We start from the raw sequence: 24020 nt of genomic DNA, 5'->3' as shown, positions 1-24020 counted from the left end.
CTACTGAACACGACAAGAATCAGGAAAGACTATGAGAAAATTTGCCTTAGCGACACGTTTTTATCGCATGTACGTAACATAGGTAATGACGCTAATCGTACACAGTAATGGCAGTAGTGAACATGGCTATTACATTACCTGATGTGCCCTTCCTTCCCCACACCTTCAAATTGGTGGGAGGAAACTTACTCAGTTGCGTACATCGTGAGATAAACGTTTGCATGTTCAAAAATGATCGTTATAACCATTCCGATAACGTTCATGATGGTCGAACAAGAATAATTAGCGTCAGGTTCGTACGAATACTTACGAACATGTTCACTCACCACTACTCGCAGTGGGTTCGTGTTCTTTAGGACTTTTATGGGACTTTATATGTACAGAACATCGTGGACTGGTTCATACTAAAAACTAATACTGACCACATGACCTTCTCCCATGCCTCCTCTGGATCATCCAGATGGTTATTGGTGAACTTCTCATGGGTCTGGACCTGTGCTTGAGTGAGCAGGGGAGCTTCTGTGCCCTGAAGGATTATAAGGATTATAATATACTAGTGGTAGTTTTTGAGACTGTGGTCATAGCTCTTTTCAGGTCATTGACCAGGTCCTCCCGTGTAGTTCTGGGCTGATTCCTGACCTTTTTCAGAATCATCCCTACCCCATGAGGCGATATTTGGCATGGAGCCCCAGACCGAGGAAGATAGACAGTCACCTTATGTTTCTTCTAGTCTCTAATTGTTGCGCCAACAGTTATTGCCTTCTCAGCAAGCTGCTTGCCTATTTTCCTGTAGCCCATCTGAGCCTTATGCAGGTCTACAATTATGTCCCTGGTGTCCTTAGACAGCTCTTTGGTCTTGGCCATAATGGAGAGGCTGAAGAGTGAATTATTGAGTGTGTGGACAGGTGTTTTTATACAAGTATCGCGTTCATTCAGGTGCAATTAATCAAGGTAATGAGTGCAGAGTAGGAGGAGCTTCTTAAAGAAAAACTAACAGGTCTGTAAGAGGCAGAATTCTTACTGGTTGGTTAGTGATCAAATCCTTATTTCATGCAATAAAATGATAATTATTTAAATTTATACAATGTGATTTTCTGGATTTTTGGGGCTTTATGGGCTTGTATATATTGTACAGTTATATGTTATTTATATTGTTGTTTTGTTATCGTTGTATTGTTTTAGATTTTAAAATAAAAGATCTACAGGATGTATGAGTAATGTAACTTATGTACACAGTGACCCCACCAGCAAAATAGTGAGTGCAGCTCTGGAGTATAATGCAGGATGTAACTCAGGATCAGTAATGTAATGTATGTACACAGTGACCCCACCAGCAAAATAGTGAGTGCAGCTCTGGAGTATAACACAGGATGTAACTCAGGATCAATAAAGGATCAGGAATGTAATGCTTGTACACAGTGACTCCACCAGCAGAATAGTGAGCGCAGCTCTGGAGTATAATGCAGGATGTAACTCAGGATCAGTAATATAATGTATGTACATAGTGACCCCACCAGCAAAATAGTGAGTGCAGCTCTGGAGTATAATGCAGGATGTAACTCAGGATCAATAAAGGATCAGGAATGTAATGCTTGTACACAGTGACTCCACCAGCAGAATAGTGAGCGCAGCTCTGGAGTATAATACAGGATTTAACACACACAGCATAAGTAATGTAATGTATGTACAGAGAATAATAGTAAAATACATACATGCAGTGGCATAGCTACCATGGAGGCAGACCACGCAACTGCTATGGGGCCTGTGTGGCAGGGGGGCCAGGCGAAGCGTGGTTTGCCTACATGGTACTAGCCCATCCTGCACCCCCTTTTTCAAAACAGGGGCTAACAGCGGCTTGCACCAGCAACCCCCCGGCAAGCATACCCATACTCGCCCGGCCCAACGTAGAACAAAGTAACGACATGCCAGTTAACGGACTGAAACGGACTGTAACAGGCAAAGTAACTGACTGCGCCAGGATAGGTGAGTATTGTGTGTGCGCGTGTGTGGGGGAGGGGGCATAATGGATTCATAGGACGGGGCCCCATACAGTCTTTTGCTATATGGCCCCATGAATCCTAGCTACACCCCTAAATACATTCTTTAGCAAAGTAAATAAAATTTTAAATTTACATTATTATTATGCATAGACATCACAAAAAAAGGTGGACAAACCCTTTCAGTACAACTCTACAAAACTATAGACATTTCCCAGCATGCAGTGGCTGACATCAGTGTACAATAGACTGCCCTTTATCCTGCACATATAACACACTGGATATATGATTCTTCTCTTAGTTTCCTCAGCTCCGTGTCTGTCTATCGGGGTGATAAGCATTATGGGCGCTGGTATCGTCCTCACAACTTCTCACCCAGTGTCTCCTGTACAGCAGAATAGTCATGCAGTAATATCCCTCCTGCTCCTATCCCCATAAATAGCTCAGACACTCTATAATCCAGCCTTCCCATATACATATACAGTACAATAGAAGAGAAGCAGCTGCTGTACACGATCCATGCAATCCCTAGCTCTCCCCGTGCGCCTGTAACCATGAAGTTACTGAGCTCAGAGTCCTCCCTGCAGAGTTACTCTAGATTAGTAGATTACCTGAGGACTCGTCTTCTCCTGTTGCACCTTGGAGATGTGAATGACCAGCGGAGGAGAGAAGAGGTGGGGTTACACTTAGTGTAGAGGGTCCGCTGCAGCACACTGGCTGAGATAGGGTTATTTCCCTGGCACAGGACTGCTGTGTGTTCTTATGTCCTCAGAGAACAAGGAGGGAGGGAGGAGAAGCTGGCGTCTTGCTTTCATTTTTCCAATGCTTCCTGCCCGTAGTACAATGTAACACACTTCATAAAATCTTATGGGATTTAGGGATTTTTTTTTTGGGACCGGGAAAAAACTTCAGCTTCCATCCCACCCCCGGACTTTACCCCGGTCCCACGAGTACCCCAACCACAGACACACCCAACCACAGACGCCCCCAACCACAGACGCCCCCAACCACAGACACACCCAACCACAGACGCCCCCAACCACAGACACACCCAACCACAGACGCCCCCAACCACAGACATGGTTTTTGACGTCTTGGAAGTCCCCAGATGTGAAGAAACAATGAGTGCTCTATGTATAGTGACCACTAATAATATATATGCCATTCTGTGGGTACAAATACACCCTCACATTGTCAGGATGATGGCGTGGGGCGTAACCACACTGTAAACCATGAGAATATTATATTTATTCTTGCCGAAGGAATCTTTGAAAGGCTTTATCCATGATTTCAAAAACATAGCAGATTTCTAAGAAAAACAGCACCCCACCTGGCTGCAGGTCGTGTGGGGAATTACAACTCTGCTCCATTCTTTTGCTTGGAACTGAGCTGGAAGACCCCACACTCAAACTAAAGACAGTAGAGATGAGTGCGTCTCAGGCATGTTCGAGTCCTATCGTCTGGCATTTGATTACTGACGGCTGAAGAAGTTGGATGCAGCCCTAAGTAGTCCTGGAAAACATGGATACAGATATAGGCCATAGGCTATGTTCACACTATGTAAGTTCTGTAGTAATCACTATGGGACTTACGTAGTGCTGCCTGCTGAGGAATCCTGGCCAGAGTGTATACACATAGGGCCACATGTATCATCCGGGGAACGGATGATTTTTGGCGGAAAGTGCCGATTTGCGTATTTTTTTATACGCAAATGGACGATTTGCGAATAAAATATTCGCAAATCGGCACTTTCCGCCGAGTACACCAGGGGGCGGAAAAGGGGCGGAAAAAGGGCGGAACGGAGGGCGCGGACTCTGAGTCCGCGCGATTTACCATCCCTTCCGCCAAAATGTACGCCGAAAACCTACTCCAGTCCTCAGCTGGCGTAGGTTTTCGGCGGTGCGCAACGGCGGTGCACGGGATTTATGTAGAGGCAGTCCGCCTCTACATAAATCTCCGTAGTGCCGGAGCTGCGGGGGCATTTTTACGTCCGGCGTAAAAAACGCCGGACTTTATAAATGCCTCCCATAGTATTCACTCCGGCCGGAACCCCTAGCGGCGCAGCGAGAAAATGGCATGTCAGTTTTCTGCGGCCGCTATTCATTGTTCCGTGTAAACACAGCAAACGATCAAGCGTCGTTCATTTTGATCTTTCAACATATTTTCAAATCGTCGCTCATTGTTCGCTAAAAATTCGCAGATCGCTTCGTGTAAACAGTCTTTCACAGATTCACCCTGTGTGAAAGATGGGCTTACGCGATCTTAAGAATGAACGCAACAACGATTTTTCTTACAAATTTTCTAACGATTTTTCTAACGATTTGTTCATCTAAACCAAATTGTTGCATCAAAATCGTTAAACGATCGATTGGGCGAATTATCGCTTTGTGTAAACGCAGCATTATACAATCTGTTGGTGGAATGTAATTATTCATTTATTCCTGATATGGACTATTCAACACATGATCAATTATTTACATCATGAAGCATTTATATATGACTTTTTATTGCGTTTTAATCCATTAACTTTTTTATTTTTCATTTATTTTTACTTTTACTTTTGCATATAATTTTGTGCTGATTTTTTGTATCTATTTTCTGTCCATTTTTTTTGTCCACTTTCCCACTTTTTAGCGCTTTGTATAAGTACATTTCTATCCTGATGTTTATCTCGTCTCATTTATTATAAATACCCTTATGTTGCACACAACTTTTATGCTGTTTGTATTTGTATGATAACTTTAACCCCTTCCCATATCAGCATGTAACTGTACGTCCTGATGCGGGTGGGGGCTTTCACTGACGCTGATCCCGACTCGGCAATCGATCATTGCTGTATAAAGTATACTGCAGTGATCTCTATGGGAGATCACTGCAGTAATACTGAAAGTCCCCCAGAGGGACTAAAAGTTAAAGTATAAAGTAAAAAAAAAAAGTTTTTTTTTTTTTTTTATTAATAAAAAAAACCCTCCCCTAATAAACGTTTAAATCACCCCCCTTTCCCCATTTTATAAATAGAACTAGCTAAATAAATAGACATATTTTGTATCGATGCGTGCGTAATCGCCCAAACTATTAAATTATCACATTCCTGATCTCGCATGGTAAACGGCATAAGCACAAAATCCAATGCAAAATTGTGCTTTTTTTTGGTCATATCAGATCCAGAAAAATTTTAATAAAAAGTGATCAAAAAGTCCCATATACGCAAGCGAGGTACCAATAGAAAGAACTGATCATGGCACAAAAAATGACACCTGACACAGCCCCATAGACCAAAAGATCAAAGCGTTATAAGGTTGGGAATAGAGCAAATTTAAACACATTTATTTATTTTTTTTAAAGGTTTTATTTTTTTAAAAAAGTTGTCAGATAAAATAAAAATTATGCAAATTACATATCATTGTAATTGTATAGATTTGAGGAACATATATAACATGTCAATTTTATTATAGGGCGAATGGCGTAAACTCGAAACCCCCCAAAATAAAAACAAATTCCTTTTTTTTTTCAATTTCACTGCGCAAATAATTTTTTTCTGCTTTCACAGCATACTTTATGGAAAAATTAAGTCTGCCATTGTAAAGTACAAATAGTGGCGCAAAAAATAAGGGCTCATGTGTGTCTGTAGGTGTATTTTGGATAATGGCAGCTGTTAAAATCTAAAAAGCTATGATTAACAACTTTTTTTTTTTCCGTGTCACTTAATATTTCCAGATGTGTCTTCCAAAAATTCTAAATCCAGAAATTCAACGTTCACTTCAGAAATATGGAGGGTAAATTCTAAACCCCAGTCATTATCAATTAGAGTGTTTGGTGCTACTGCACTGTGAGAGGTGCTCTGAGCGTGGTCCAGGGGGTGGGGGTGGATGCGTTAAATTTTGACAACTTTATATACTTAGCGTTAGTAACAGTGAGATATATATAGTCCAAATAGAAAATTCTTTTCTCAGGAGGGTCTGCACAGATTGGATGACTGCCGTGAATGCACTTGAGAAGTCTCTTGAGAAGATTATTCTTCCCAGTTTGCTCTCTGCTGCCACCTTTGTCCATGGAGAGGTTTTCTATAGGGATCTGCTAATGCTCTGGACAGTTCCTGACAAGTACAGAGGCAGCAGCAGAGAGCACTGTGTCAGACTGGAAAGAATACACCACTTCCTACAGGACATACAGTAGCTGAAAAGTACTGGAAGATTGGAAACTTCTTTTTATGCTACATGATTAATCTACAAATCTGTGTAACTTTTTCACATCGGTTGATTTAAAAATAATCAATTGGTTTAACATTAGCAGCTCTTGCCACTCTGGTAGTGCCAGGCTGCTGCTGTCTGCTTTGTATCTGACTGGTTTTGGAAAATCAGTGGGACCCCCATATATATTTTAACATGTGATACTGCTATGTAATGTAATAATTCCATAACCAGCAAGATTCAAAACGAGCAGAAGCAGCAGTCTGGTAATACCAGGGAGGATAGTAACAATGTAAATAATACCAGCCTGCTGCTGCCAATGCCTGGACCATTTTTTGATGGCCATGCCAGTACACAGCTCTTTCCAATAAAACGGGTTCTGGTGGGTAATGGAGCTGTAAGATAGTTGGTTACTGTTAGCTTTTTTACTGTGTTAGACTGTTACTAACTAATCTGCATGTGCATAAAAGTATTAATGGGGGACGGGGGGAGATGGGCTGCATGTTTGTTTCTCTTAAGTAAAAAATGAAATACAAGGGAAAACAAACATCTCTCCATCATCGCTTACTACCATGGGGTTTCCCAACCAGAAGCAGAAAGTATGCCAGATTAGGCTCATGATTTGGAATGTTGCTCACCATCTTTTTTTGCCTGGAAGACCCTGTGGCAGTAATCACTATAGATTCGGCATGTATTTCCCAGGTCAGCCTGTTGACTCCATTAGCAGAACATTGGGAAAGTATTTCTACTTTACTGTACCTCTACCATGCACATATAGAAGGTCCATAACATTACATACCATTACATGCATTACATAGGTCTATGCAAACTGCTTACAGCTATGTCGTAGTATTTCACCTCCCCCAGCCAAGATATTATGTTGGGTCACCCAGATGCCCCACCAACTCAATCATGTTTTGAGGTATAGTGTACCGTTCCCATATAGCACTATATGGATTCCCTATTTAGGCAGTGTGTGGCCTAACCAGGAACCATGGCTTAAGTGATCATATTTCACCCCTCAGGCATGTTGTGATGCCTTAGCTGCTGTCATGAGGACAGAAGAATAAACTCTGTTTACTAGAGCAAAAAAAGCTTATGCTCTCCTGACACTTCAAAGATATAAAGATATAGAAAATCTCTTATTGTGCTCGAGTTTAAACAGTGACATGATGACCGTCCTATGATGGATTAAGAAATGCAGAAAAAGCACTGCGTCTAGTAACAGGGAGAGGCGTACTAGTATGTATCCCATGGCAGCCAAACCGTGTGAATGATTACCACAAGCAGCTTTAAAAGGGGGTTATCCGAGTGACAAAAAAAAATATTCTAAACAATCCCCCTTCCAAATTACCACCCTATGTCGAATATACATGTATAACCTATCTGGCACTCTTTCCCTGTTTTTTTCTCTTACCCGCTCTGGATATCTAAAATCTACTACTCTGGGTCCACTCTGACCACACTTAGCTCCCTCTTCCCCCCTCCTTTTGTAGTCACAGGACATGTGATCTCCTCTCAAGGGGCTGGGTTAGTTGTTTATTCACTTGGAGACATCATTTGCATAATCTGCCCCTTCCATAGATTTACATGTGTCCCTGAGCCTAGGTTTCTGTAATATGAAACGTTATAAGCAGAGATCTAAACCTACACTTCACCCCCCACCCCCGGTAAATAGATGCCCGTTATGCAGCACAAAGCTAAACCATCGTCAGTTCTGCTACATCATCAGCTAGTATGGAATACATACTGAGGTGATGTGATGCAAAATCTGTGAAAAAAAAATTAGTCCTGTGTTTACTGTGCAATAGTAATGACAGCAGTGGGCAGGGAAGAAAGCTAAGGGGGCGAGTACACAAACAGACCAATCAGGGAAATGCATGATGGGGGATGTAGTTTCCTATCTTGAATATAGATCGGCTTTTAGAAAAGCTAGTAACTCAGAAATGGAAGCAGCTAGAAAGACAGGAGATGGCTCAAAATACTTAGGAGGACTTGGTAAGTAAGACCAGCTAGCTTTTCATTTTGTTTGCTCTTAGGTGGATAATCCCTTTAAAAAGTCCTTTCTGGACCATTTAAGACAGTATAGAGAAATGCTTCCAGTATTTAGGTAGTAAACACTTGGTTTAGTTAGGCTGTTGGGGAACAGCTTGGTTGTGTGTTCCGAATATTGTTAGGTAGAACATTTAATATATAATTAAGTACCTCCAAAGGTATTACCCAACCCAGTACAGTCGTAATCAGGTTCTGGACTCTCCACCAATAAGAAGTTAGAAAAAAAGATTGCATCTTTCTTAAAGGGGACCTGTCATCGAGACATTTACCTGTTAGTAAGGCATTTTTATGAATGGACTCTCAAACCTAAATTATTGGGACATAATGGACATAACTATAGGGACAAGTTTGTGATCAATGGGAAATGATCTCCCATCATACAAGTGCGCACTGCAGCTACATTCAATATACCCGAATACATTTAGCAGTCCAATGGACAAGTGTGAAACTCTGTTCCAAAAGGATACTTGAGACACCTATTCTGAAGGAGATCGCCCCCCCCCCCCCCATCATACACTTACCACCTATTATGTGAATAATGTTGCTGTGTATTGAGGTCAAGGTTCAATGATGTCATGGCCCTATAACTAAGTAGTCCGGTTAATGTAACATAGTCTACTACCATGGTTCTCGGCATCTTGGTAGCCTCCTTCCCCTAACACTTAATAAATCTTTATGCTAGCAATCAAAAAAAGAAGGCCTACATACACAAATAAGAAGTGGAGCTCCCCTTAAATGTGCTATTACTAGTAAGAACCACAAGGAAGAAGGTGGAATATGCATGGAAAAAAAGTATACCGGTGCGCAGGCTGTCGGTGTGATTAGATAGTGTCATTGGATTAGATAACACGTTTCAAGGTGTTTTATATCACCTCAGGACAACATACAGTAAAACAAAAATACTCTGAAGTAAAAGCAGGAGTCATAGGTCCTTAACCAAATGTGTCAAACAAACAGCAATTTCAACCTACAGTTCCATATCGCATTTGGCCTGTATGTGTACAGAATTTGTCCTGGAGCAGAGCGCATGGTGTAAGGTCCAACCAGGACCTTTGCACATGCTCATAACTCCAGTGTCTGGCAGATTAAGGAGAGGTCCAACCAGGACCTTTGCAGGGCACATGGTGTGAGGTCCAAACAGGACCTTTGTGCATGCTGCTAACTCCAGTGTTTGGCAGATGAAGAAGAGAGGACCTTTGAGTGGGGGATGTCTTCTCTGATCAGTGTTATTCCCTTTGCATCGTCTTCTCCATCTGCCCGGGGCTGTTATGAGAACTTCTCAGAGCCACAAATCCACAGGATCTGCCAGAGAATCATCTTAGTCTCCTCACTCTGGCACCATCCTCATCACTATACACACTGCACATCTGTATTGGCCCCTGTACGCCCTTATTTAGTAGGTAGGCTGACTGTATGTGACCCCCCTTATAGTATACGCCCGCCACTGTGTAGCCTCCTTATAGATGCCCCCCAATGTTGCCCCCCTTATAGATGGACCCCTCTCCCCGTGTGTTGCCCCCCTTATAGATGCTCCCCCTTGTAGATAGCCCCCTTTCCCCCCTTATAGATGCCCCCCTTATAGATGGCCCCCTCTCCCCCCTCCCTTATAGATAGCCCCCTCTCCCCCCTTATAGATGCCCCCCTTATAGATGGCCCCCTCTCCCCCTCCTTTATAGATGGCACCCTCTCCCCCCCTCCCTTATAGATGGCCCCCTCTTCTCCCCCCCTTACAGATGGCACCCTTTCTCCCACCCCCTATAGATGGCCCTCTCTTACCCTCACTCCTATAGATGGCCCCCTTTCTTCCCTCCTTATAGATGGCCCCTCTCTTCCCCCCCTCCTTATAGATGGCCCCCTCTCTCCCTCCCTCCTTAGATGGCCCCCTCTCTTCCCCCCCTCCTTATAGATGGCCCCCTTTCCCTTTCCTCCTATAGATGGCCCCCTCTTCCTTTCCTCCTATAGATGCCCCCCTCAAACCCCTCCTCCTCCTATAGATGGCCCCCCTCAAACCCCTCCTCCTCCTATAGATGCCCCCCCTCAAACCCCCCTCCTCCTATAGATGGCCCCCCTCATCCTCCCCCCCCTCCTCCTATAGATGGCCCCCCTCAACCCCCCCCCCTCCTCCTATAGATGGCCCCGTGCAGGCAAATAGAACAAAACAAAACACACAACTCACCTAACCCGCTCCCCCATCAATCCTCTCCTTCTTCTTCAGACTCTGTCTGCCCCCGGCTGATGCGCGGCTGCCGGGGTGTTGCGTCCTGTCCCCGGCAGCGTGTGCATCATAGAGATCCCTGTGACTGTGACTTCCTGCACAGGGAGCCTCTCTAATGTGGAGGAAGTCACAGCCACAGGGATCTCTATGATGCGCGCGCTGCCGGGGATAGGACGCGACACCGTCGGCCTCTTGTGACCGCAAGCAAAACAATGCTTGCGGTCACAAGAGTGATTGATGGGGGGGCCTCCTTGTGGCAGGCGACCCTGGTAGTTACGCCACTGTCTGCAGGTTCTTCTATGTGCATGAAATGCAGATCAGTTGAAGGACCTTTGCACAGGCGCAGAGCCTACTGCTGCGGCTCTCTTGTTTGTGACTACATGTGCATATTGGCAGTTTTGACTCCAGGTGAGCAGATCCTGACGGATCACGGACGTGGAATGCATGTACCAGAGTCCCCCCGCGCCCGGACAGCATCTGTAATTAGATGCTGGGAGCGGGGGAGACTGTATTCATAAACGCCGCGCTGTAGTAAAAGCACCGCGCGGCTGATTCATTACAGCGCGGCGCTTATGAATACAGTCTCCCCCGCTCCCAGCATCTAATTACAGATGCTGTCTGGGCGCGGGGGGGGCTCTGGTACATGCATTCCAGGATCACGGAACGTGGGAATGCAGCCTTAGCCTTGTAGCTGTAATACTTCTCTGGACTACTACCCGATGAGGCGCTCTCCCTTTTTTTCTTCTTATCCTTTTCACAAGGAAGAATGTGGGGTATATATGACAAATTATCTTCAAGCACCTACATGCATATTAAGGACATTGCTGGGAGAGCGAGGTCTAGGCATGTGATTCAAGGTTGCAACCAAGCCACTTGTGAAGATGGGCATGGACATGCTTAGTATCAGTCCTTAGAGAACTCAGTGCTATCATTATTGCACATAGTACTTCAGCAATTCTTTGGTGACCGGTACTGTGCCAATGGACTGGTGTAAGGCAGATGTAGTGCCGAATTTAAGAAAGGGCTCTAGGTCTTCCTCAGGTAACTATAGACCAGTAAGCTTAACATACATCCATTTGAGCTTAAAAGGGACTACATCCAGGAATATATTGGGGGTAATAGTATTATAAGTGATAACCAGCATGGTTTAACTAAGGACAGAAGTTGTCAAACCAACCTAATATGTTTTTATGAAGAGGTGAGTAGAAGCCTGGATAGGGGGGCGGCTGTGGATATAGTGTACCTGGATTTTGCAAAAGCGTTTGACACGGTCCCTCATGGACGTCTGATGAGTAAATTAAGGGTTTAGAAAGTTTAGTTTGTAACTGTTTTGAAAACTGGCTTAAGGACCGTACCCTATGAATGGTCCCCAGTTATAAGTGGTGACCCCAAGGTTCAGTACGGCGCCCTTCTGTTTAACTGATTTATTAATGATATTGATTATGGGAATAGTAGTACTGGTTCTTTCTTGGCAGATGACACCAAGCTTTGTACCACAGTACTGTCCATGGAGGATGTGCAGATATTGCGGGAAGTACTAAAACTGTTGATGTGTAAAACCTATAGTAGACAGTCTTCAAAAATGTGTGTCACAGGTTATTTGATGGATCTGAGCATATCTGAAGGCTGTCTACTCTGTTTAAACCAATTATTACTTTTCTTGACGTGCACCAGACTTCTGAGACCTTGGAGACTTTGCTCTTAGGAACCATTCATGTCATCTTTTGTGGTGTATACATTGGGATATCTTCAAAATGATAAACTTATCGACCAAAGTCTACTAGTTATTCAGTTGATTAGACAAAACTCACTTTCTTGGTCACTAAAATCCTCAAGAGGTCTTCTGAGACCATTTGCACAGTGACATATTGCTGTGTATTACTGCATCTGTGTGGCATGATGGAAAGTACAGCTATGGGAAGGAAATCCTCTATTGTTTTACCCTTCTTGTTAACTACAAGCTTGAATAATTTCCTCTCTCCTACATCTGGATATCTTTTTTCTATTGTATCTACTTTCACTTTTGTCGTTGACAACCCATGATTGGGGTTTTTCCTGTTTCTGGGGTTCCTGTTTTACTGCTCCAGCTCATTACAGGAATATGTATATATATATATATTGGTTCTTCGTTCTCCCAGCTCCTTATCAAATGAGTGATGTCAATCATGCTCCGGGAACCAGGAGATCGAACGCAGGGGACTATGCCAAGCCAGGTGAGCATCAGTATGCTGGTCTGCGGGGAATAATATAGAGGCAGACTATGCTTTGCAAGGGCCCCCTGCTCCACAGGCCTCGTAGCAGTTGCATGGTCTGCTCCCGTGGTAGCTACGCCACTGGATAAGACAATTTTGTGCAGTTTAAAGTCCTCTATTCTCTTGTAAGTCATATAGCAGTGACCCTGGCTGGAGGCTCCATCTGGTGACTGACAACCATTGTTTCTCTCAGAAAACACACAGCTGGATCAGCATGTTCACTACCTTTCTTATGCACGAATGTCCGTACTAAATCCTGGTGAGCACTGGGGACAGGACAGAACGATGCAGCACCCGATCTGCTGTGCTATGTAATTATGACATAGCTCGAATGTTATATTCCTGTAGAGTTTCCCTCTATAGCAAATTACTCAAAAATTTCTATTTACATTGACTTCTTTTTATTATGAGCTATTTGAGGAATTAATTCTCATACATTCCCTGATGAACCTACACTATCTGTATGGGAGAAGCATGTTGAAATGAGGAATAAGGCGAAAAATTTGAATAAAACTATAATCAATGCCTGTGAAATGCAATGACGTCTATGGAATTTGCAAAGAGTGTTTTAAATGACGGACATCTTTTAAGACAAATGTGACATAATGATCATGACAATTATTTTTGAATGTCTTTTGCAAACAATGGACTTGTGGGAACATAGCCTTGAACTTCTTCGGCTTTTGATATCATGAGACATTGACGAACTCTCCATGACAAGATCCAGGACACCCAGCGATGACTTGGATGAATCTGAATCATCAAAACATTTATCCGCATCTGCAATCTTTTACAATGCTCTTATTGCTGCATCTGAGATTCTTATTTAGTGCAGTAATTATTGTATTTTGTAACCAGGGGTCTCACCCAGGTCCAGCACAGCCACCCCCTGTCTCCCACTAATCCCTTTAATCTCCAACTTTCTGTGACATCACACCCCGGCAAGAGCCCCTTTTCTCTTGCTTGTTGGCTGTAGTAGATCAGTGAAGAGTATGCAGGGAGTTGATGTGAAGAGGTCTCCTCTAGCTGTCCACGCTAAAAGGCTAGGAGAAGTAAGGGGGAGTAGCCGTGCTGCTGTAGATGCACCCACAGGAGGCAGGGGGTATGTAGCCATGCCGCTAATCATATGCCTACAGGAGCTGGGAGGTGTAGCCGTGCCGCTGTGTATACGTCCACAGAAGCTAGGGAGGGGGAGTAGCCATGCCGCTGTAGATACACCCACAGGAGGCAGGGGGTATGTAGCCATGCCGCTGATCATATGCCTACATGAGCTGGGAGGTGTAGCCGTGCCGCTGTATATACGTCCACAGAAGCGAAGGAGGGGGAGTAGCCATACCGCTGTATATATGCCTACAGGAGGCGGGGGGGTGTAGCCATACCACTATATATACGCCCACAGAAGCTAGGCAGGGGGATGTAGCCATACCGCTATATATACGCCCACAGAAGCTAGGCAGGGGGATGTAGCCATACCGCTATATATACGCCCACAGAAGCTAGGGAGGGGGATGTAGCCATGCTGTTGTAGATACACCCATAGGAGGTAGATATTCTATTGGACGGGGAGTGAGCTGTTACTATCCATAACAGCTTGTGCATATGGGGAATTGTAAAGGTTTTTATGGGTGGGTTTGTATATTTTGCTACAAGAATTCTGCTGCAGACGCTTTTTGTATATTTTTGAATTTCTTTATTTGATTAATGAAATTTAGATATATTTTTTGTAATTTGTTTGGTGTGCCAGTCCATTGTACCATAAAGTTTTTCTCTCTTCTTTTTGGTCAGCAGTTTTTTATATAGTGACTGTGCACCCAGCTTCCCTTACAGGTGGTTGTGCATTCTCAGTTTTCTTTTTTCTATTATTGCCCTTAGTAAACATGGACCATTACGTCATCTTGGCCCCTTTATTTTCATTCTCTGAGTTGGAGTGGATCCCAGTCTTCTAACAGCTGGAAGAATAGATAGGCATGATTACTGGATTATTACACAATCTCGTAAAGATCACAAACACATAAAGACCCAATCAATGTTGGCGTGAAGCGTGGGCCCCATAACATACATCACATCTCTCAGTACTTGCACATGACCGGACATCTACAGTACCTTCCGTCCAAACCAGCCTTGTTTGTTTTAGGACTGGGCAGGAAGATGGGCCTGAAGCCAAACAATTCTTTCTCAAAATATCCAGAATCTGTAAACAACTGCTTGACTGCTGATCCAGATGCAAACAGCATTGGGTATGGGAATATCTTTAAAGCGACTCGGTACCTACAATCTGCCCCCCAAAAACCGCTTGTACCGTCAGCTGCTTTTAATCCAAGATCTCTCCTGGGGTCTGTTCAGCAGGTGATGCAGTTATTGTCCTAAAAAAAATAATTTTCATCTTGCAGCCCTGTGTCAGATAGGTATGGCCTAGAGAGTCTGTGCCCTAGGCCTGCACCGCCTCCCTCTCCCTCCTCCCCGCCCTGTTAATCATTAGGGATGCCCCTGGGCAGGATTTCTCCTAATAATCACTTGTCTGAACACTTCACATGGACTTAACTATCCAGCAGTGTTCAGTACAGTGTTCAGACAGGTGATGAATAGGAGAAATCCTGCCCTGGTGAGGAGGGCAGGGGGGAGGGACAGAGAGGTGGTGCAGGTCTAGGACACAGACACACTAGGTAATGCCAATTTGACACAGGGCTGCAAGTTTAAAAGTTGTTTTTTTAGGACAATAACTGCATCACCTGACAAACAGACCCCAAGACAGATCTTGGATTAAAAGCAGCTATCCGACAGTAAAAGTGGTTTTGGGGGGCAGATTATAGCTATAGAGTCGCTTCAAACACATTTATCAAGGGCTTTGTGCCTATTTTTCGGTGAATAATTAGATTTTTTACCTATTTTTGGTCTAAGTTCTATTTATGAACCAGTATTCAATGGACGAATATTTTTTAGAGGCAACTTTTTTTTTTTAATCTGCCTGTTTTGAGTGTTCACCCAAAAATCATAATCAAGAATTAGTGCCTAATTTACTGTATCTTTTGTGACTTTTTAAAAAGTCGCAGACAAGTGCAGGCCTACGTCTGGTCAGTACCAGGTGAATATGTTTGCTCATTTTTTTGCAAATATTCTGAGAATATTCTGCAAATATTTTATTCACAAATTTATAAACCTTTATTAAATTAGTCACAATTAGGCATAAGTCACACCAGGGAGTCTAAGGGGCCACTGGTCTTCACCAGAGCCCACTGTAAAGTGGAATAGACTTGCTGTGGTAGGCAACCCCCAGGTCACTACCCCTGGCCTGGCTTACTAGCAGCAGCAGCAGAAAGCACAGCTGAAGACATGTGGGCAGGGAGGCAGAACTCACGGTTTTAACCGGGACAGCAGTCACAGGCAGGAACCGCAGACAGATAGCAGGAGTCACGGGTAAGCTGGGACCACGCACTATGGAAGCATGCAGAGGCTCCAACATAGGGGTCAGGACTGGGCAGGAATTTATAGGGAGGTGTTAGTGCACTTTTACCAATCAGGGACACACTATCCCTTTAAATCTGTGACAGACGGCGCTTGCGCCCTAGGAGGCGGGGATGCACGTGCTGGCCAAGAGGATAGCGAGCTGGAACATGGAGTGGTGAGACGCCCAAGGAGGGCAAAGATGAGGCGGCCCCAGACCCAGGCACATAGGCTACCGTGTTTGCAGACAAAGAGGAGCAGGGAGAGGGGGTGCGGCCCTAACAGAGGATCTAGATGGGGGTCTGGTCTGGTGCCAATATTTAGTTTTGATCTGTTTTGAGGTCAGTACTTCTTTAGGAGATCTAGTCTGGTGTCTGTAGCCACGTCTTGGCATCATATCCCTTATGTATTACTTTTGATTACTGGGGAACTATTTGGAACACCATAAAGCAATAGAATAGAAGGTTCTTGGGCCAACAATTCCTAACATGGTGGCCTCCACCTTTCATATGCTGCTTATGATACTTACAGTGCCTTTGATTCCTCTCAGTCATCAGGGCCCAGTTGTGACTCCTTTGTCTTCACCTCCTGTAGTTCAAGATCAACTTTGCAAAATGAGCCTAAAATTAGCAGCTTGACCCCAGTACATTGCCCTCTCAGCTATAATAATCCAACTGTAAGGGCGGGAGTCGATAGATTGGGTTTCTAGTCTTCGCAGATTCTATATATTTCAGGGTAACTAAAGGCTCTGCCAATGACAGATACTAAAAAAATCCTGTGTCAAGAGTGAACGTGGCTAGCGAAACCTGAGCGAAACTCCGCAGGGAGACCTTTGTCAAAAATGGTCATAGCCAGGATGGTGGTCTAAGCCAAATTTAGACTATAATGGACAATGACCGACTGTGACATGGCTCGTAGACCCTGGCTATAGTCTTTATTCTGAAATTAGAAATGATAAGACTCAAGAGTGTTATCACGAAATAGGAGAGTTTTGTGAAGCACCCCCCCCACACAGCCTAGTCTAATTCTCTTTTACCTACGTAGACACGACACCCAAGGTATTTGTTTATTGGAAAAATCTACCAGACTGATTAACTTTTGAATGTCCAGTACAGAGATCTTTGTAGTGATCTTTTTACTCCTAGGCATTTAACCATGACAAGGGGGCATCCTCTACGTCTAGAGGAAAGAGGGTTTCACCATCAGCACAGACGTGGATTCTTTACTGTAAAAGCAGTGAGACTATAGAACCCTCTGCCACATGATGATGTCATGGCTAATTCATTAAATAACGTCTAGGGTCCTGGTTGCTTAATGGAAAAATATAATATTACAAGTTGTGGGTACAAAATTAAATTTCTGCTGATAGGATGTGATCCTGGGATTTATTCTGATCACCATGTTAGGAGTCAGGTAGGCATTTTCCTTCTGGTATGGGGCAATTAGCCTTATAAAGGTTTTGTTTGCCTTCTTCTGCATCAGCACAGTAGGGGTATAGATTTAACATGATGGACGCTTGTCTTTTTTAAACCTGAACTACTAGGTAACTAAGTAATATGCCACAGGACAGAATAGTAGCTAACCATTACTTGGGGGGAGGGGGTGTTTAAAAAAAAATATCTATATAATGACTATAATTATTTTGAGTACTTGGAAAAGAGATTGTTGCTTGTCACATAGATATCTTGTTGCCTTTGCATACATAGACTGGTAAAATGGGGGCAACGTGGCACCCATGGCGGTTCCACAAGCCTGCAAAAATAATTTATTTTAATTAAATAGGTTTCCTGTCTACATTGGGAAGTAGTAGTGTGGGCCTTAGCATTGGACACATGGGGTGGATTTCACTCAATGATGAATGCATTAAAAGGGTTGTTGAGGATTAGAAGAACATGACTGCTTCTTCTCAAAAACAGCTCCACAGTTGAACTGCAATACCACACACAACCCATGGATAAGTGTGGCGCTGTTGTAGGGAAAAAAGTGGCCTTGCTTTTCTAATCCTGATCCCATTACATGCCATAAGCCTGACCCCCAATCCCCTTGTTTGAGATTTCCGAAACATCAGCAGGTATACAGAGTGTCTGCAAGTGTATTCCAATATAGTGAAAGCCGTTTCGTGTGCTTGCGCATCCACGGGCCTAGTAGCACACTAGGTAGCACTATCATGCCTGTGGATGCACAAGCATGCAAAATGGCTGTTGCTATAGTGGAATACACTTGCAGACACTCTATATACCTGCTGATGTTTCGGTCTTGGGTTATAACAATAAACGCCCTGAAAGATATTATGTGAGTCCCGCTGTCCGTTCCCTTGTAGTGAGCTGGTTGCTTGAAATACTTTTATATGTGAGGCTTTAGGATCACTGCTTAATGCAGGTATACTGTAGAAGAATAATACTTGAGATAAATCACTGCTTTGCAGAGATAGACTGCAAAAATACTTTAGGAAGTTTTGAGCAAAGTCTCTGAATACTGGAGGATAAGACCTCACTGACTTGACTTGACTACAGTGATGACAGCAAGCTACCTGATGGGGGGTCCTATCTAGACACTCAGGTACTCAGTTGTAGGGACTTGGAAGAAGAAGTACCTGCATCCGTGGTCATGAAGATCTGCCTATTACTGCCCGTGGGCACCAAGTGACACACAACCACGAAAACAGGCCCAACCAAGCAGGTAAAGCTAGCCGTCGGAAAGGCCCTTAAGGAAACCTAGCATGTTGCACAACAACTTCACATAGAAGCGCAGAATCGCCAGTAAAAGTCATCAGCTGGTAAGATAGAAGCAAATAATTTATTAAATTATTCCAGCAACACATTTGACGAGCGCTTCACTTGCTTCATCAGGCAAGAATAGCTACATGACAGTAACAATGACTTATATAACTAAACAATACAAACAATAGGGTAACAGAAAGCGGGGCGGGCACCCAGGACCAGAATAGGTGGTTGTAAAATTCATTGACAACTAGAGTAACCAATGATAGGTCAGCAATAGATAAGAGATGTTAAAAACATTGTTAATATTGTTACAACATGTAAAAACACTACAGTAACACATTGCAAAAGAATAAAAAGATGAGAAAATATCAAGACACATCAAGTCAACTTCAAGAGCTGACATTTACCCTCTTGGCTCAAAAATGTGCTGAATGGACGGTGGAAACACTTTGCGCTGGCTCATGGATGCCAAGAGGATGCATAATGTTTCAAACTAGTCGAACAAATTCCAGTTTATCGTGGTGAGAGACTGAATCAGGGAATTCTTCTGGATTTTTAAACTCAGGACTTTGCAGCCAGAAGGGTTGAATGAATCCATTGAGTCCATAAGTAGACATTTCTTGACATAGTGTCAGGAAGTCATAAATATTGTGGAATCATTCAAGGCATCACATAATTTGGGATGAAAGTGGTGGATTATATTTAAAAAGTTAAAAATAGGCTGAAAATATTTGCCCTTTTGATACCAGTCAAGTGATGAGTAACAATAAATCAGCTCATAGCCTCTCCTCCCACCCAGATACTGTATGCCTGGGGTCTCGCTGGTCACATTTTATCAGTCAACTGTGAAGAAAACAATAGATTTCCTGCAGTCATCAGAAAAAGTTCTCACCATCAAATATCTGCAAAACTAGGAAAAACTCAAAATAAATAGTATCTAGTAGCTGGTATATGTGACAAGCAGGGTCGTGCTGATGGAATGCCATTGAACCAGGAGAGGTCTACTGCTAAAAAAAAACAAAAAACAAATAAAATTGTCAGAAGATGTGCACCAGCTGCTATCTGTGTAGATAATTAAAGGGGTACTCTGGATATTTTTTTTTCTTTTAAATCAACTGGTGTCAGAAAGTTATTTAGATTTGTAATTTACTTTTATTTGAAAATCTCAGTACTTCTCAGCTGCTGTATGTCCTGCAGGAAGTGATGTATTCTTTCCAGTGTGACACAGTGCTCTCTGCTGCCACCTCTGTCCGTGTCAGGATCTGTCCAGAGCAATAGAAAATTCTGCTCTGGACAGTTCCTGACATGGACAGAGGTGGCAGCAGAGAGCACTGTGTCAGACTGGAAAGAATACACCACTTCCTGCAAGGCATACAGCAGCTGATAAGCATTTAAATAGTTTAGACTATTAGATAGAAGTAAGTGACAAATCTATATAATGTTCTGATACCAGTTAATTTGAAAAAAAAAAAAAAACCTTGCCGGAGTTCCCCTTTAAATTGCCTAAATGCTGCAGTCAACAGTGACTGGCATCTAGGGAGCGTTGATTGATTGTGATGGCAGCCTGAGGACTTGTGGCTGCCACGTGAGATGATCTTCTATAGTTGTACCACCGAATACAATGCACTCCACTACTGATTGAATAATGGTTGGTAAAAATAAATAAATTAGTTAATTAATTAATTAAACCAACACAAAAAAAAGTCCCCAAATAAAAATTCAAATCAACCCCCCTTAGCAAATCCCCATAGAAAACCTTTCCTGCTCTGGACAGTTCCTGACATGAACAGAGGTGGCAGCAGAGAGCACTGTGTCAGGCTGGAGAGAATACACCACTTCCTGCAGCACATACAGCAGATGATAAGTACTGGAAGACTGGAGATTTTTAAATAGAAGTACATTACAAATCCATATAACTTTTGGTTTGAAAAAAATAAAAAATCATTGGAGTACCCCTTTACATGTACTGTATACATTGGTATCACTGCATGTAGAAGCATACAACACAAATATATAACTGCACTGCAACAGGAAGGGGTTAATTTATTTCACAGCTTCCTCCCGGCCTTTGGATTGTGCTCACGTGCTGAGTGTTTACAGTCTGGTCTCACTTATCGCTCCGCTGTACTTCTCACCATAACTATTCAGCAGGCCGTGCTCACAATCCACAACACCTCAGACTTTGAGACGGCCGAGCTCCAAGATACGGACAACGGACATGCCTTTCTCTCTCCGCTTATAATAAGAGACTTTTTTCCTCTTAGTCTTAACTGTAACAAGATTTGCACAAGATTCAAGCTCAATGTTTGCACAGGACTATTTGAACGTTCCAGCCTTGTGGTTTTTCTTTTGTAAGGCTGGGTTCACACTACGCTTTTGCAATATGTTTTTTTTTTTTTTTTTTCATCCGGATGAAAGGATGAAAAACTTTTTCCATTGACTTTCATTATAAAAAAAACGGATCAAAATGGATCCCTTTTTTTTTTAGGCAAAAATGAGATTGACTATGTTATTGTGTACGTTAAAAAAAACGTATCCGTGTTTTGTTTTTTTTATTATAATGGAAGTCACTAGAAAAACGGATTAAAACTGATGCACACAAATGCACCCGTTTTTTTTTGTTTTTTTTCAGCCGTTTTTTTGCAAAAACGGATGAAAAAACGGATTGCAAAAAGGCAGTGTGAACCTAGCCTTAGCAGCAATATGTTTTTATTAGAGATGAGGGAGTACAGTACAGTACAGTCCTCTTGGGACTGCATCTAGGGGAGCTCAAAGGCAGCTGACAAGCTGATGGCCGAGCGTAACTAAGCGCTTCGCTAATACTGTACATTCGCACATCTCTAGTTTTCATGTTTTTAGCAGGAAATTCATCCTTCTAGTTATTGGAGCTTTAACCGGGCTCAGTGTTCAGGAATATCTGTGTAAACCTGCATATGTAGCATTTAAAGAGGTTTTCCAGAGGCCCTATTGCACCTTTGTTGATAAATTTGGACCATGACCCCTGTGTTCCACTGTTTTATTGTGTTTCTTTACGCCATCTTTCTTCACACATAACAGTAGATTACTCCCTGTATTATAGGTTTATCCAAGCCATGACGTTTTTTCTAAACAGATCCCCCCCCAACACATAAAGGTCTTTAAAGGGGTTGTCCAGCTAGGAGTAGGAGCAGTGGGGCGGGAGCCAAGTAAGTCTATGTTATATATTTCACTCCCACCTTCCCTGGGTATTTTGCAAAAAGGGGACCCGGCTGAACAACCCTTTTAAGATGTTGCAAAATAGTAATTATTAAATTATTAATTATTTAAAAAAAATAATAATTATGCACCAAGAAATGCAGGGAACAACATTTGCCCGTTTTTTGTGTACAGTATTTGCTTGCCCCCCCCCCCAAAGTCTTTTTTATAATATACTTTGGTGTTGTATTTGAGCTTTTAAAGTCATACACTGTGCATAAAATTTGTAATTGTAATGTAATGTAATGTTTATTTTGTACCCGTTTACTGTACATGAAAAAAAGCTAAAAAGCGCCTGATATTCTCTAATGCTCCGCTTGCTACATGTAGTTTACAGAAAACAAGATTTTCGAGAGCCATGCCCCGGAGCCCCGGAGCTGTAATGTGCCCCTTATACTTCGATAGAGAGATAGTCTTGGTGTTTTCTGTGAGTGTCCTGAAGGGGTAAGCTATTTACAACAAGTACTCTTTCAGTAGTGTTAAAGTGTGTGCCCTCCGGCTGGGATGACTGGTGTCAGCTTGCTGTTATTGTTATGACGCTCTTGTTGTTATCCATTACAGCGCCTCCTGGTGGTATAGATGCATATACTGCTCTGTTTCCACTCTGTGCTGTGGTCAGTGATCCTCAACACCTTATACAACCGCCCTGCCTGTCCTAACACTTGCTGACTACGACTACTACTGATAGCAGGTGTCCTCTCCCAGGGCGAGAACAGGCAGGACGAAGGGCGGAGCAGCTGGTGATCAGGCAGAGAGGATCCCAGTCTCTTATCTAGAAGAGAAGTCTAGGACATTAATCAGATTGTCGGCCACTAACATAAGGTAGGTAGTTTGGATACTTCAAGCTTCTTATTCCGTGGAATACTTGGAGAGAAGACCACTAAAAGAAAAAACTGAGTATAGGGGTCCTATTACACAGGACGATTACGGCCCGATCATTGTAGTAAATAAGCGCCGATCTGTTAGTTTGTTGGATCTATTAGACGGCCTGATAATCGTGCAGCAGGGGCCCAAACACATAGCGATGCGCGGTCGGCGCCCGACAATTTTAGGTCCAAACCTAAACCAACGATCAGCCGATGATTGTTTCATTTGCTGATCGTTGTTTCTATTACACAGAACAATAGTTGGCCGATTTTGGCCCGATTAGGCCGATTATCGCTCCGTGTAATAGGGCCCTAAGGCTAGGTTCACACTGCATTTTTGCAGTCCATTTAATTTCGTTTTTTTGCCAAAAAAAGGATGAAAAATTGATGCCTTTGTGAGCCCCTGATTTTCCACTGACTTCCAATAAAGAAGGATCAAAAACAGGATCAAAATGAATCAGTTTTTTTTTAGCCCCTTCGGGACCAGGCTAGTTTTCGTTTTTGCGTTTTTGATTTTTCCTCCTTGTGTTTAAAAGGCCATAGCACTTGCATTTTTACACCTACAGACCCACATGAGCCCTTATTTTTTGCGTCACTAATTGTACTTTGCAATGACAGGCTGAATTTTTGCATAAAGAACACTGCGAAACCAGGAAAAAATTCAAAGTGTGGTGAAATTGAAAAAAAAAAAACGCATTTCTTTTATTTGGGGGGAATGTGTTTTTATGCCATTTGCCCTGGGGTAAAACTGACTTGTTATGCACGTTCATCAAGTCGTTACGATTACAACGATATATAACATGTATAACTTTTATTGTATCTGAGAGCCTGTAAAAAATTCAAACCATTGTTAACAAATATACGTTCCTTAAAATCGCTCTATTCCCAGGCTTATAGCGCTTTTATCCTTTGGTCTATGGGGCTGTGTCAGTTTTTGCGCCATGATGTGTTCTTTCTATCGGTACCTTGATTGCGCATATACGACTTTTGATCGCTTTTTATTACATTTTTTCTGGATTTGATGCGACCAAAAATGCGCAATTTTGC

Source organism: Dendropsophus ebraccatus, chromosome 14 (genome assembly GCF_027789765.1).
Source record: "Dendropsophus ebraccatus isolate aDenEbr1 chromosome 14, aDenEbr1.pat, whole genome shotgun sequence".
Taxonomy (NCBI): domain Eukaryota; kingdom Metazoa; phylum Chordata; class Amphibia; order Anura; family Hylidae; genus Dendropsophus; species Dendropsophus ebraccatus.
Note: the sequence above shows the minus strand (reverse complement) of the source record.